Below are 12,507 nucleotides of genomic sequence, written 5' to 3' on the forward strand. Positions count from 1 at the left end.
TAAGGTCTCCCCAGACAGCCATTTTGCTTTTTTGCATTTCTTTTCCATGGGGATGGTCTTGATCCCCATCTCCTGTACAGTGTCACAAACCTCCGTCCATAGTTCATCAGGCACTCTATCTGTCAGATCTAGTCCCTTAAGTATAGTTAAAAAGGAATATATTTTAACACTTTAACTTCCTGCTGCTGTTGCTGCTAAGTCGCTTCAGTTGTGTCCGACTCTGTGCGACCCCATAGACGGCAGCCCACCAGGCTCCCCAGTCCCTGGGATTCTCCAGGCAAGAACACTGGAGTGGGTTGCCATTTCCTTCTCCAATGCATAAAAGTGAAAAGTGAAAAGCTGCTGCTGCTGCTGCTAAGTCGCTTCAGTCGTGTCCGACTTTTAGCAACCCCATGGACTGCAGCCTACCAGGCTCCTCCATCCGTGGGATTTTCCAGCCAAGAGTACTGGAGTGGGGTGCTCTTGCCTTCTCTGCTTTAACTTCCTACTATATTATAAAGATGTAAGAGATTATAAATGATTAACCCATAAAAAGTTATACTTTTTTAAAGTCACTAACCATGTATGTTACTTAAAGAATTTTCAATGTTCTTACAACTTGGTTCTTTGCATCTATATATGTAGCTATATGTTTACATCTCTATTTATCTACCTGCCTACCTATCTCCATAGAATATACTAGTCATTGCATTTTCCGTCAGAAAAGTGATAAGACCTGTGTTTGTTTTAAATATTTAAAAAACTTTTAAGTGCAATTAACTATTTAAATTTTTTTCTTAAGCTCCTTGAAATACAATTTATCCTGAGCTATATTTGCAATCCAGGTGATTTATGTGATTTTGGTATCTTAAATACCTGATTGTCAGTCAATTTACTGAGAATGCAATGTGTAAAGATTTACATTCTAATCATAAGGTTATCTTGTATAAGGTTTACATGGCAATGAGTGCTGAATGTTCTGTTTGTTTTATTATAAGTAAATATTATATTACTATCATTGGCTACAATACGGGAGACCTGGGTTCAGTCCCTGGGTTGGGATTGAGTACTGGCAACCCACCAGTGTTCTTGCCTGGAGAATCCCCATGGATGGCGGAACCTGGCAGGCCACAGTCCCTGGGGTCACAAAGAGCTGGGTATGACTGAGTGACTTAAGCATAGCACAGCACAGGCTCTTTCCAAGCATTTTCTTAAGAATACCTTTGTATAAGAGCTATTCTTGACTGAAGAAAGTTGAAGAGATACAGTCCCTGTCCACTGAAAAATCATTAAGATCATTATAGTGTGTTGTAAGTAGTGTATGCTGCTGCTGCTGCTGCTGCTGCTGCTGCTGCTGCTGCTAAGTCGCTTCAGTCGTGTCCAACTCTGTGCGACCCCATAGACGGCAGCCCACCAGGCTCCCCCGACCCTGGGATTCTCCAGGCAAGAACACTGAAGTGGGTTGCCATTTCCTTCTCCAGTGCATGAAAGTGAAAAGTGAAAGTGAAGTCGCTCAGTCGTGTCCAACTCTTAGCGACCCCATGGACTGGCAGCCCACCAGGCTCCTCCGTCCATGGGATTTTCCAGGCAAGAACACTGGAGTGGGTTGCCATTTCCTTCTCTAATGCATGAAAGTGAAAAATGAAAGTGAAGTCGCTCAGTCATGTCTGACTCAGCGACCCCCATGGACTGCAGCCTACCAGGCTCCTCCGTCCATGGGATTTTTCCAGGCAAGAGTACTGGAGTGGGGTGCCATTGCCTTCTATGGAACCAATGTGCAAAGTAGTTATTTTAAGTGCACCTGGTTAAATTTCAGCAGGATTTGAGAGTGATGTACCATGCAAGTGTTTGATTTTGTCACAAGAGTTGGCAACATGTTGCATTCTTTATGTAAGTAACTTCAAAATCTCAGAATTATTCTCATAGTATTTTATGTTAGTATTTTTTTTTTCTGAATTCTAGAATTTTACTAAGTGCATCATCTCTTTCCAATAATTATGTGAGATAGAAACACATGTCATTTCAGATTTGGAGTGGCAGAAACCGAAATGCACAGATGATAGTGTTACCTAATAACTTGGCATTTGCTTTGGGCCCAGAGCTCTCTTGACCCTACCACATCGCCACAGGTGATTGAACTGTGACAGGAGAGTGGAGTCATGGTGAGAGAGCTCAGGTCTACAGACAATATCTAGAGTCCCTCATTCATTTTTGTGGGGCCTTTTTTGCCATACGTAGTTTGCAGATGTTTTTGTTCAGTCATTTTAATTTACTGAGTTTAATTTGCTTAATTATAGTAGAGAATATGCCAAAATCTAGATTTAAATGTGAATGACATAAATAGCCTGAATATCTTTCATATCTTAACTCTCTAAACACATGAAATTAGTTCTTGGATATGGTTATGACATCACCATCATGGAGTTCATTAAGCAGAGTACTGTTACTAATTACAAGTAATAATTTATTGAACATATTTTTTTGGTCAGAGAAGCTACCCTCTGAAGGCATTTCCAGTTTACCATAATCTCAACACTTTGCTCCATTGCTCTGCCTCTATACCCGCATGTGTGATTGATTCCACTGTAATAGTTGACTTTCCAGAACCCTGTAGAATTTTGTTTGTTTTTTGTTTGCTGTATTCATATGGGCTAATAACAGAGCTTCTGATTTCAGGCCAGGAGTTGGACTATCAGGAATTCACAAATTAACTAGGTCCATTTGACCCTCATGCTGGGAAAGATTGAAGGCAGGAGAAAGGGATGACAGAGGATGAGATGATTGGATGGCATCACCGACTCAGTGGACATGAGTTTGAACAAGCTCCGGGAGGTGATGAGGGACAAGGAAACCTGACGTGCTGCAGTCCTTGGGGTTGCAAAGAGCTGGACGCAACTAAGCGACTGAACAACTACAGTTTGGAGTCAGGCCTCTGGAACATGTAGCTGTGCTAATAAGTTGCTTCAGTGGTGTCTGACTCTGTGCAACCCTATGGACTGTAGACCACCAGGCTCCTCTGTCCATGGGATTTCCCAGGCAAGAATACTGGAGTGGGTTGCTGTGCCCTCTTCCAGGGGATCTTTCTGATCCAGGGATCGAATCCGTATCTCTTATTTCTCCTGCATTGACAGGCAGGTTCTTTATTACTAGCACCACTGGGGAAGCCCCCTGGGACATGTATATCCAGCACTAATTTCTGTTATATGAATGCCATAGACTTTATATATAACCTAGAAATCAAAACATAGACCCTTAGGATTTTAGTAAAAAAAAAATCACATTCTGAAGTTTTAACCTCATATGGTGTTTATTGCTTAATATTGATATTAAGCAAGGACATTAATGTTTTATCTCTCTACCCTAGGAAAGCATGTTATGCCTACCCTAGGACAATTTTCAAGCATGACCATATGCATATGCCTCAATATAGACGGGAATAAAAACATTCTAATTTCCTGTTTTTATATATTTTATTTTGTTATTGTGTCTCCTTCAAAGAAATACGATGATATATGAACTACTCTGACAAAAATGTTGCTCCAGCCTTATGTTAATGTGAAATTATGACTAAGAATTAAAGTTTTGAGGAGAAAACTCCAAGTTTATAGTCCTCAAAGCAAGCATAATTCATGTAGACTGCATAAACAGTATATATTAAGGCATACATTTTACTGCATATCTGCTAATAAGAAGATGCTACATATCTGCATCCAATAGGCTGAGTTACAGTTGCTGTGCGGGCCATAATTTTGAAGTCTTCATCTGCATGTTAAATTCTCAAACGTAGCATGCCAGTAACATAGTATTTTTATAAGATATATTATTTGATCCTAATAGTTTGGTAGGTAAGAAAGTTTTTTTTTTTTTTTAGGAGAAGAGAAAGTTAATAAAAATGGAATTAAAAAAAATACCATATTAAAAGATGTAAAAGTATGGGCACTTTTGCATCAATTAAGAAAGTAGTAGTAAAACTTGCTTTACCATTCTCTGTACACTAAAGAATGTTATCCTTAGATGTCTTATCCAGGTAATGCTGGAATACACCATATCACAAATATCTTTAGAACCAGTAACATTGCAAGGACTGTGATATCCCACAGCCCATGCTCTTCACCTGCTTATTTAAAAACCAAAGTCCAAGTGGGCTCAGTGTTTCATTATAGATCACATAATGAGTTCATGGCCAAGTTGGAACTCTAAATGGTATTTTATGGCTTCCTGTTCAGTGCTTGAGTTGTTTCTACTGCCCTTATTTTAACAGTAGCTGATTATTAATTATCTTTCACGGGGCTTTGATGATAACTGTTACATACAGTAGATAACATATTTCATGAAATAGACTTTATAAATTTGTGATGCATCCACTTTATTTCTGACTTGAAGTGACTTATATGTGGAGCATTAATGTAAAAATGCTCAGGAACTCCTGGAGCACTTCAGACAGCTGTATTTAAATTCTCCTTTGAATGAAATCGAAACTCTTATATTTCCTAGTACTGTGAAGCATATGGAAATTTCTTTAAATGTATTATTTTGCAAAACTAGAAAACAACCAATTAAGAAACAAAATGGAAATATGTCTTAGCATTCACTTTTCTTATTTGATGAAGAAATGGTTTATACAAGTCAGTTGAAACAACATAGGCAAAGGTTCAGTTCAGCACAGTCGCTCAGTCGTGTCCAACTCTTCGCGACCCCATGAATCGCAGCACACCAGGCCTCCCTGTCCATCACCAACTCCCAGAGTTCACTCAGACTCATGTCCATCGAGTCAGTGATGCCATCCAGCCATCTCATCCTCTGTCGTCCCCTTCTCCTCCTGCCCCCAATCCCTCCCAGCATCAGAGTCTTTTCCAATGAGTCAACTCTTCGCATGAGGTGGCCAAAGTACTGGAGTTTCAGCTTCAGCATCATTCCCTCCAAAGAAATCCCAGGGCTGATGTCCTTCAGAATGGACTGGTTGGATCTCCTTGCAGTCCAAGGGACTCTCAAGAGTCTTCTCCAACACCACAGTTCAAAAGCATCAATTCTTCTGCACTCAGCCTTCTTCACAGTCCAACTCTCACATCCATACATGACCACTGGAAAAACCATAGCCTTGACTAGATGGACCTTTGTTGGCAAAGTAATGTCTCTGCTTTTTAATATGCTATCTAGGTTGGTCATAACTTTCCTTCCAAGGAGTAAGCGTCTTTTAATTTCATGGCTGCAGTCACCATCTGCAGTGATTTTGGAACCCAAAAAAATAAAGTCTGACACTGTTTCCCCTGTTTCCCCATCTATTTCCCGTGAAGTGATGGGACCAGATGCCATGATCTTTGTTTTCTGAATGTTGAAAGGCAAAGGTTGGTTGTTATTAAAAATGAGAGAAAAGAGGAGACCCTTAAAATCCAGAGTTCTGTGGAATGGTGCTTGTTGGTGGTTCATCAGGTGAGTTGTCTGGTTCCTGCTTAGGCAGCCTCTGCGTTGTTCCTAGCAATCCTCTCCAGTAGACTGGCTCCTTGGGTGGCTGTTCCCTTTTGCTATCCTTCTAGAGAACTGTACCCATGACAGAGAGACTCTGAGAACATCAAAGTGTTGACTTTAAAGTCTTTTAAAGTTAACAAATTTTTCATAGAAGTAAAGTTGCTGTGTGGAATTTATCATTGTGGAATTTTGCTATATGCAATTCTAAAACTTTTGGATAGCTTCATGCTTTTTCAGTAGATGAAGTATGTATTCTTTGCCCTGAAAACTCCTAAAAAGAACTGTTTTGGTGCTTAGCTTCTTGTGTTTTTCTAAAAATTTAGTATTAATAATTGTTGGAATAATTAAATTAGTGAAATAAAAATAGTTGTTGATTGAGAATTAACATAACTTTTATTGTTGTTGTTGAATCACTCAGTCACATTCAATTGTTTGTGACCCCATGGACTGCAGTATGCCAGGCTTCTCCGTCCTTCACTAGCTCCTGGAGTTTGCTCAAACTCATGTCCTTTGAGTCCATGATGCCATCCAGCCATCTCATTTACTCAAATTTGGTTTTAAGGAGCTTTGTTAGTATAGATTGAGGATTTTAATCACACCCGTGTGTGATTATTACTGCAGCCGATTTGGTTATTTATTTGTAATACTGAACAAATATACCTATCAAATAAACATAATGCCATGCACACCAAACAAATCTCTGTTGAATTAGAAACTAAATCTTCTATAGCAGGGGTCATCAACCTCCAGGATCTATCTGATGCTTGGTGTTCGGAGGTGGAGCTTATGTAATGATACTAGAAATAAAGTTCATAATAAATGCAACACACTTGAACCACACCAAAATCATACCCACCCCTCCACCACCCAATCTGTGAAAAAGTTGTCCTCTACAAAACCAGTCCCTGGTGCCAAAAAGTTTGGGGACCCCTGTTCTATAGTACTGGCTGTGTCAAGGATGTGATAATCAACTATGGATAATTGTATCTATTCATTCTTTTGCTCATTCATGCATTCTTGCTAATTTTCAAAAGGTATTTATTAGGCATGTTCCATTGCTAGAGACTGTACCAGGTGCTATGGGTATGATATGAACAGGAATGTCAGAAATACAGTACCTGTCTCCAAGGAGCAATAGGAGTAAACCCGAGACAAGTGTAGGCAGTATCACAAAGGTCTATAAGGAAGTGTGAGGAAAGGCGTTCTGAGGGAGTGACAGTATAGCTGACCTCAGAACTAACAATAAAAAAAAAAAAAAAAAAAGAAGAAAAAGAAGGGAATGCAGATGTGTGCCTCTTGAGAAACCTGTATGCAGGACAAGAGACAACAGTTAGAACTGGCTGGCCATGGAACAATGGACTGGCTTCAAATTGGGAAAGGAGTATGTCAAAGCTGTATATCGTCACCCTGCTTATTTAACTTAATACATCAATTTAACTTAAATGCATCATGTGAAATACCAGCCTCCATAAAGCTCAAGCTGGAATCAAGGTTGCTGGGAGAAATATCAACAACTTCAGATATACAGATGGTACCACCCTAATGGCAGAAAGTGAAGAGAAACTAAAGAGCCTTTTGATGAAGGTGAAAGAGGAGAGTGAAAATGCTGGCTTGAAACTCAACATTCAAAAAATGAAGATCATGTCTTCTAGTCCCATCACTTCATGGAAAATAGATGGTGTCAAAATGGAAACAGTGACAGACTTTATTTTCTTGGGCTCCAATATCACTGTGCATAGTTACTGCAACCATGAAATTAAAAAACACTTGCACCTTGGCAGCATATTAAAAAGCAGAGTCATCACTTTGCCAACAAAGGTCCATCTAGTCAAAGGTATGGTTTTTTCCCAGTAGTCATGTAAAGATGTCAGAGCTGAATGATAAAGAAGGCTGAGTGCTGAAGAACTTCTGCTTTTGAACTGTGATGCTGGAAAAGACTCTTGAGAGTCCCTTGGACAGCAAGGAGATCAAACCAGTCAATCCTAAAGGAAATCAACCCTGAATATTCATTGGAAACACTGATACTGAAGCTAAAGCTTCAATACTTTGGCTACCTGATGGGAAGAGCCAACTCATTGGAAAAGACCCTGATGCTGAAAGAGATTGAAGGCAGAAGGAGAAGAGGATGACAGAAGCTGAAATGGTTGGAAGGCATCACTGACTCAATGGACATGAGTTTGAGCAATCTCCAGGAGATGGTGAAGGACAGAGAAGCCTGGCATGCTACAGTCCAGGGGGTCACAAAGAGTCAGGCAAGACCTAGCAACTGCACAGCAACACCAAATATCAGAAGAATAGTAGAAAGAACCTGCCCAAAGCTTGTGGTGGGAGAAATACCTGGGGATCCATGTCTGGGGCTGATAAAAGGCAGTGTGGCCAGAATGCTAAGGGGAGGAAGGGTGTATGACCTGAGGTTGGACCATATCAGAAGGGGCCAGATAATGGAAGGACTTTGTGCTTAGTTGATCATTCCTGGCTGACTCTTTTCAACTCCATGGACTGTAGCCTGCTAGATTCCTCTGTCTATGGCTTTTTCCAGGTGAGAATACTAGAGTGTGTTTCCATTTCCTATTTTAGAGATCTTCCAGACCCAGGAATCAAACCCATATCTCCAACTGCTCCTGCATAGAAGGCAGATTCTTTACCACTGAGCTACCTGAATTAGAGATAAATGCCTATGAAGCAGCATGTAAACTATTGTAGAGCTGGGTGGGGATGGTGGTGGCATTATGTGCTCTCCAGGGCAAATGCCTTGGTTGAAGTGAGGGTGCAGTGGTTACAGGGGACAGGTAAGGATGAAAGGAAGCTTTTGGGAACTTGTACTGGAGTGCTGTGGTGAGGATGGTGCTAACAGGTCAGGTCTGATATTTAGAAAGCAATTCAGTAGTGTTGCAGGGAAGAGCGAAATTCTGACTCATTAATGGATCTGTTTCTTTGACTTTAACCTTTGTTTTTACATTGCTTTTACTATTATCAGTTGTGTCCAACTCTTTGCAACCCCATGGAGATCCATGGAATTCTCTAGGCCAGAATACTAGAGTGGGTAACGTTTCCCTTCTCCAGGGGGTCTTCCCAGCCCAGGGATTGAACCAAGGTCTCCCGCATTGCAGGCAGAGCCTTTACTAGCTGAGCCACAAGGGAAGCCCTTTATTATTATCATCATACATAATGACCCCAGCCTCAGGAAACCCTGCCCCTCTGCCTGAAAAGATAAACACATCTCCTCCCTAATGACCAGCCTCAGGGAACCCTGCCCCTCTGTGTAAAGAGATGAATACATCCCCTGCCTACAGGGTTTGACCTCTGGGAAGTTGCCCTGGAGAAGGGAATGGCTTGGAGAGTTCTGTGGACAAAGGAGACTGGTGGGCTACATGTAGTCCATGGGGTTGCAAAGAGTAGGACACAACTGAGCGAGTAACTCTTTCACTTTCACTTATGTACAATGCAGGAGACCATGATTTGGGCTCCTTGGGTTTGATCCCAGGGTGGGAAGATCCCCTGGAGAAGGGAATGACAACCCACTTCTGCATCCTTGCCTGGAAAATCCCAAGGACAGAGGAGCCTGGCAGGCAACAGTCCCTGGGGTTGCTAAGGGTAAGACAGAATTGAGTGACTAACACTTCCCTGAGGTTGGCCATTCTAGGAGATATTTGCAAAATAATGGTCTTTACTTTTTCAGTTTTCCCTCTTCTCTATTCTATAAAAGAGCCTCGCATTTAGACCATGACAAGATGGTTATTTTGAGACATTAGTCTGCCATTTTCTCGGCCAGCCGGCTTTCTGAGTAAAGTCGTATTTGCCTCAACACCTTGTCTATTGGATTTATTGGCCTCTTGTGCAGTGAGCAGACAGACCTTAGTCTCTGAAACAGTAGACGTGATGCTGAATGTGGAGGGCATGTGAAGGAGAGGTTCATAGATGACACGCATCCTTTTAGCTTAAGTAACAGGATGTAAAATGAGGTTATGAGTTAATTCACTGGAATCTGAATTTCTGGGGGAAGACCAGGTCACAGTTCATGAGTTGAGTGAGTGAGTGAACTCTTTTCAACCCCATGGACTGTAGCCTACCAGGCTTTTCAGTACCTGGAATTTTCCAGGCAAGAGTACTAGAGTGGGTTGCCATTTCCTCCTCCAGGGATATTCCTGACCCAGGGATTGAACCTGGGTCTCCTGCATTGCAGGCAGACGCTTTACTGGTTGAGCCACCCGGGAAGCCTTCACAGGTCATAAATAACCAATATTTTTCATCTTGTCTGCCAGCTTCATTTCATTGGTAGTCACTGCCTAGGGTCTTAGATAAAAATCTTAAAGTTCATAGGCTATTTCATGATCAACTAATTTGAAAAAATACTGAGAATGAATTGTGCTTGTCTATATCCTAATTCAGTTCTTGTTTACTCTTTAGTTAACTCTGACATTCATAGCTGAAAAATTGCCAATAGGTTAAAGTTTATACAATAGCTATTGCTGGTGAATCCTAACTGTGTTCTGGGTATTATTCTGAGGGTACAGGCTACTTTATATTTTTTAAGCTTGAGTGTAGATTAGCATTTAGAATGACATAAGTTGATGTTGAACTCTCTCCTGTTCAAGAAGAATTTATATTAATTGAGCCTAACATGCTTTTTAATAATGGGATTTTTTTTATCTATAAGGTGAATTCCTGGTATATATGGTCCTTGAGGAGTACACCGTGTCATGCCACTAATATTCTAAATTACTATTAGTGAATAAATAAAAGTCAGTTTACATTTCACTCAGTATAGTTATCTCTCATTTATGAGTGTATGTGTGTTTGTAATTATTGGTTTGCAGCTCATATTCAGTGTAAATGGATTGTAGCTGAAGCTTTGAGGAGGAAATGCCATATGGGATTATAACTTAATGATGACCCAAGTCTGCCTCTCATTTTCTTTGTATCTATCTCAAAGCACAAAAGACCTCCCAAGTAATTGAATCTATCCTTTTTGTGATTGAATTCCAAAGGGGCTTGTTGTAATTCCTTTATATATATATATATATATTTTTTTTTTTCTTTTTCTTTTTCTGTTATAACGATATAATTAAAACAATTTTCTCAATGCTGTAACTTATTAAACTTTCTTTAGGAGTAAATTCCATGTGAACATTCATAAAACCTAAGGGACAATATGCTTTGCTTTACTTGCTAACTGGGGCTTCCACGGTGGCTCAGATGGTAAAGCACCTGCCTGCAATTTGGAAGACCCAGGTTGGATCCCTGGGTTGGGAAGATCCCCTGAAGAAGGAAATGGGAACCCACTCCAGTACTCTTGCCTGAAAAATTCCATGGACAGAGGAGCCTGGTGGACTACAGTCCATGGGGTTGCCAAGAGTCGGACCCGACTGAGCGACTTCAATTTCTTTCTTTCTTTCTTTGCTAATTAGTATTAATTTGTGTATTCTTTTTCTTTGTAAATACTCAAAGAAGATATGACTATGTCTGTATGCCTTAATATATAAGCTATTCAGTAAAGTTTCAGGAAGCAAAAAAGTCCCTACTGTTTCCTTTTTAAATGTTGGAATGCACTGCAGGAGACTCAGGTTCGATCCCTGGGTTGGGAAGATCCCTTGGAGAAAGGAATGGCTGCCCACTCCTGTACTCCTACACACTCCTGGGAAATCCCATGGACAGAGTCTGGTGAGCTACAGTCCCTGGGGTGGCAAGAGTCTGATACAACTTAGTGACTAAACCACTACCACCATCACCACATTACAACCATTAAATAACAATTTTCTAAGGAAATTTTTCAGTTCAGTTCAGTCGTTCAGTCGTGTCCGACTCTTTGCGACCCCATGAATCGCAGCACACCAGGCCTCCCTGTCCATCACCAACTCCCGGAGTTCACTGAGACTCACGTCCATCGAGTCAGTGATGCCATCCAGCCATCTCATCCTCTGTCGTCCCCTTCTCCTCCTGCCCGCAATCCCTCCCAGCATCAGAGTCTTTTCCAATGAGTCAACTCTTGGCATGAGGTGGCCAAAGTACTGGAGTTTCAGCTTTAGCATCATTCCTTCCAAAGAAATCCCAGGGCTGATCTCCTTCAGAAGGGGCTGGGTGGATCTCCTTGCAGTCCAAGGGACTCTCAAGAGTCTTCTCCAACACCACAGTTCAAAAGCATCAATTCTTTGGTGCTCAGCTTTCTTCACAGTCCAACTCTCACATCCATACATGACCACTGGAAAAACCATAGCCTTGACTAGACGGGCCTTTGTTGGCAAAGTAACGTCTCTGCTTTTGAATATGCTATCTAGGTTGGTCATAACTTTTCTTCCAAGGAGTAAGCGTCTTTTAATTTTTAAATATCCATAAGTTTCTGAAGTGAGTTTCTGTTTATTAAGGAAATTTTTAAATATCCATGAATTAATACAATTTTGATTGTACTTTTTTAGCCAAATGGATGTCAGATAGTATTCATTCAATAAAAATGAGATAAATTATTTAAGGCCTAACAACTTTGCTTTAGGTAAGAAGGCCAAAATCATTTATATAATAATAACTTTTTTATCTTTTTATTATTTTTGAAACTTTTCTGTGATATTTTAAAAAAAGCATCTTTTAAATTTACTTCAATAAAAGATCAATAGCATTTTAATTAGTTAAATTGATTTTGTAATAATTATACATACAGAATTGGTTAGAAAATCATATTTGGATTTATTAAAAGACTAGAACATTCGTTTAGTATGGAAGAATGTGAGTTTCTGTTTATTAAGGAAAATAATGTGAGTTTCTGTTTATTAAGAAAATTGGTTTTCTCTTTAATGAATCAGATTTGAAAGGAAATTTTGAAGGGTAAATAACAATTCGAACATTTTGCAGAATGATCTCTTATTGTCTTGATTTGCAGGAAAAGGCCAATTCTAACTCCATGTTGGATCTATTACTTTGATTTTAACCTTTGCTTGTCTTTGCTTTTGTTGTTATAATCATACATAATGACCTGCCTGGGGGAACCCTGCCCCTCTGCCTTTGTTCAGCTCACAGGAAAATAATCTGACTCTGCCCACCGGTGAATGGTTAAAAGAAAGAAGAGATTAA

At 40.2% G+C, this 12,507-nt stretch overlaps 1 protein-coding gene across 7 annotated transcripts in view; it reads left to right on the plus strand.

The window, feature by feature from the left end:
• PRKN (parkin RBR E3 ubiquitin protein ligase) overlaps positions 1-12,507 on the plus strand; it is a 1,206,600-nt gene that overhangs the window by 68,655 nt on the left and 1,125,438 nt on the right. The gene's annotated exons all lie outside the window — the stretch shown is intronic.

Source organism: Bubalus bubalis, chromosome 10 (assembly GCF_019923935.1).
Source record: "Bubalus bubalis isolate 160015118507 breed Murrah chromosome 10, NDDB_SH_1, whole genome shotgun sequence".
NCBI classification, from domain to species: domain Eukaryota; kingdom Metazoa; phylum Chordata; class Mammalia; order Artiodactyla; family Bovidae; genus Bubalus; species Bubalus bubalis.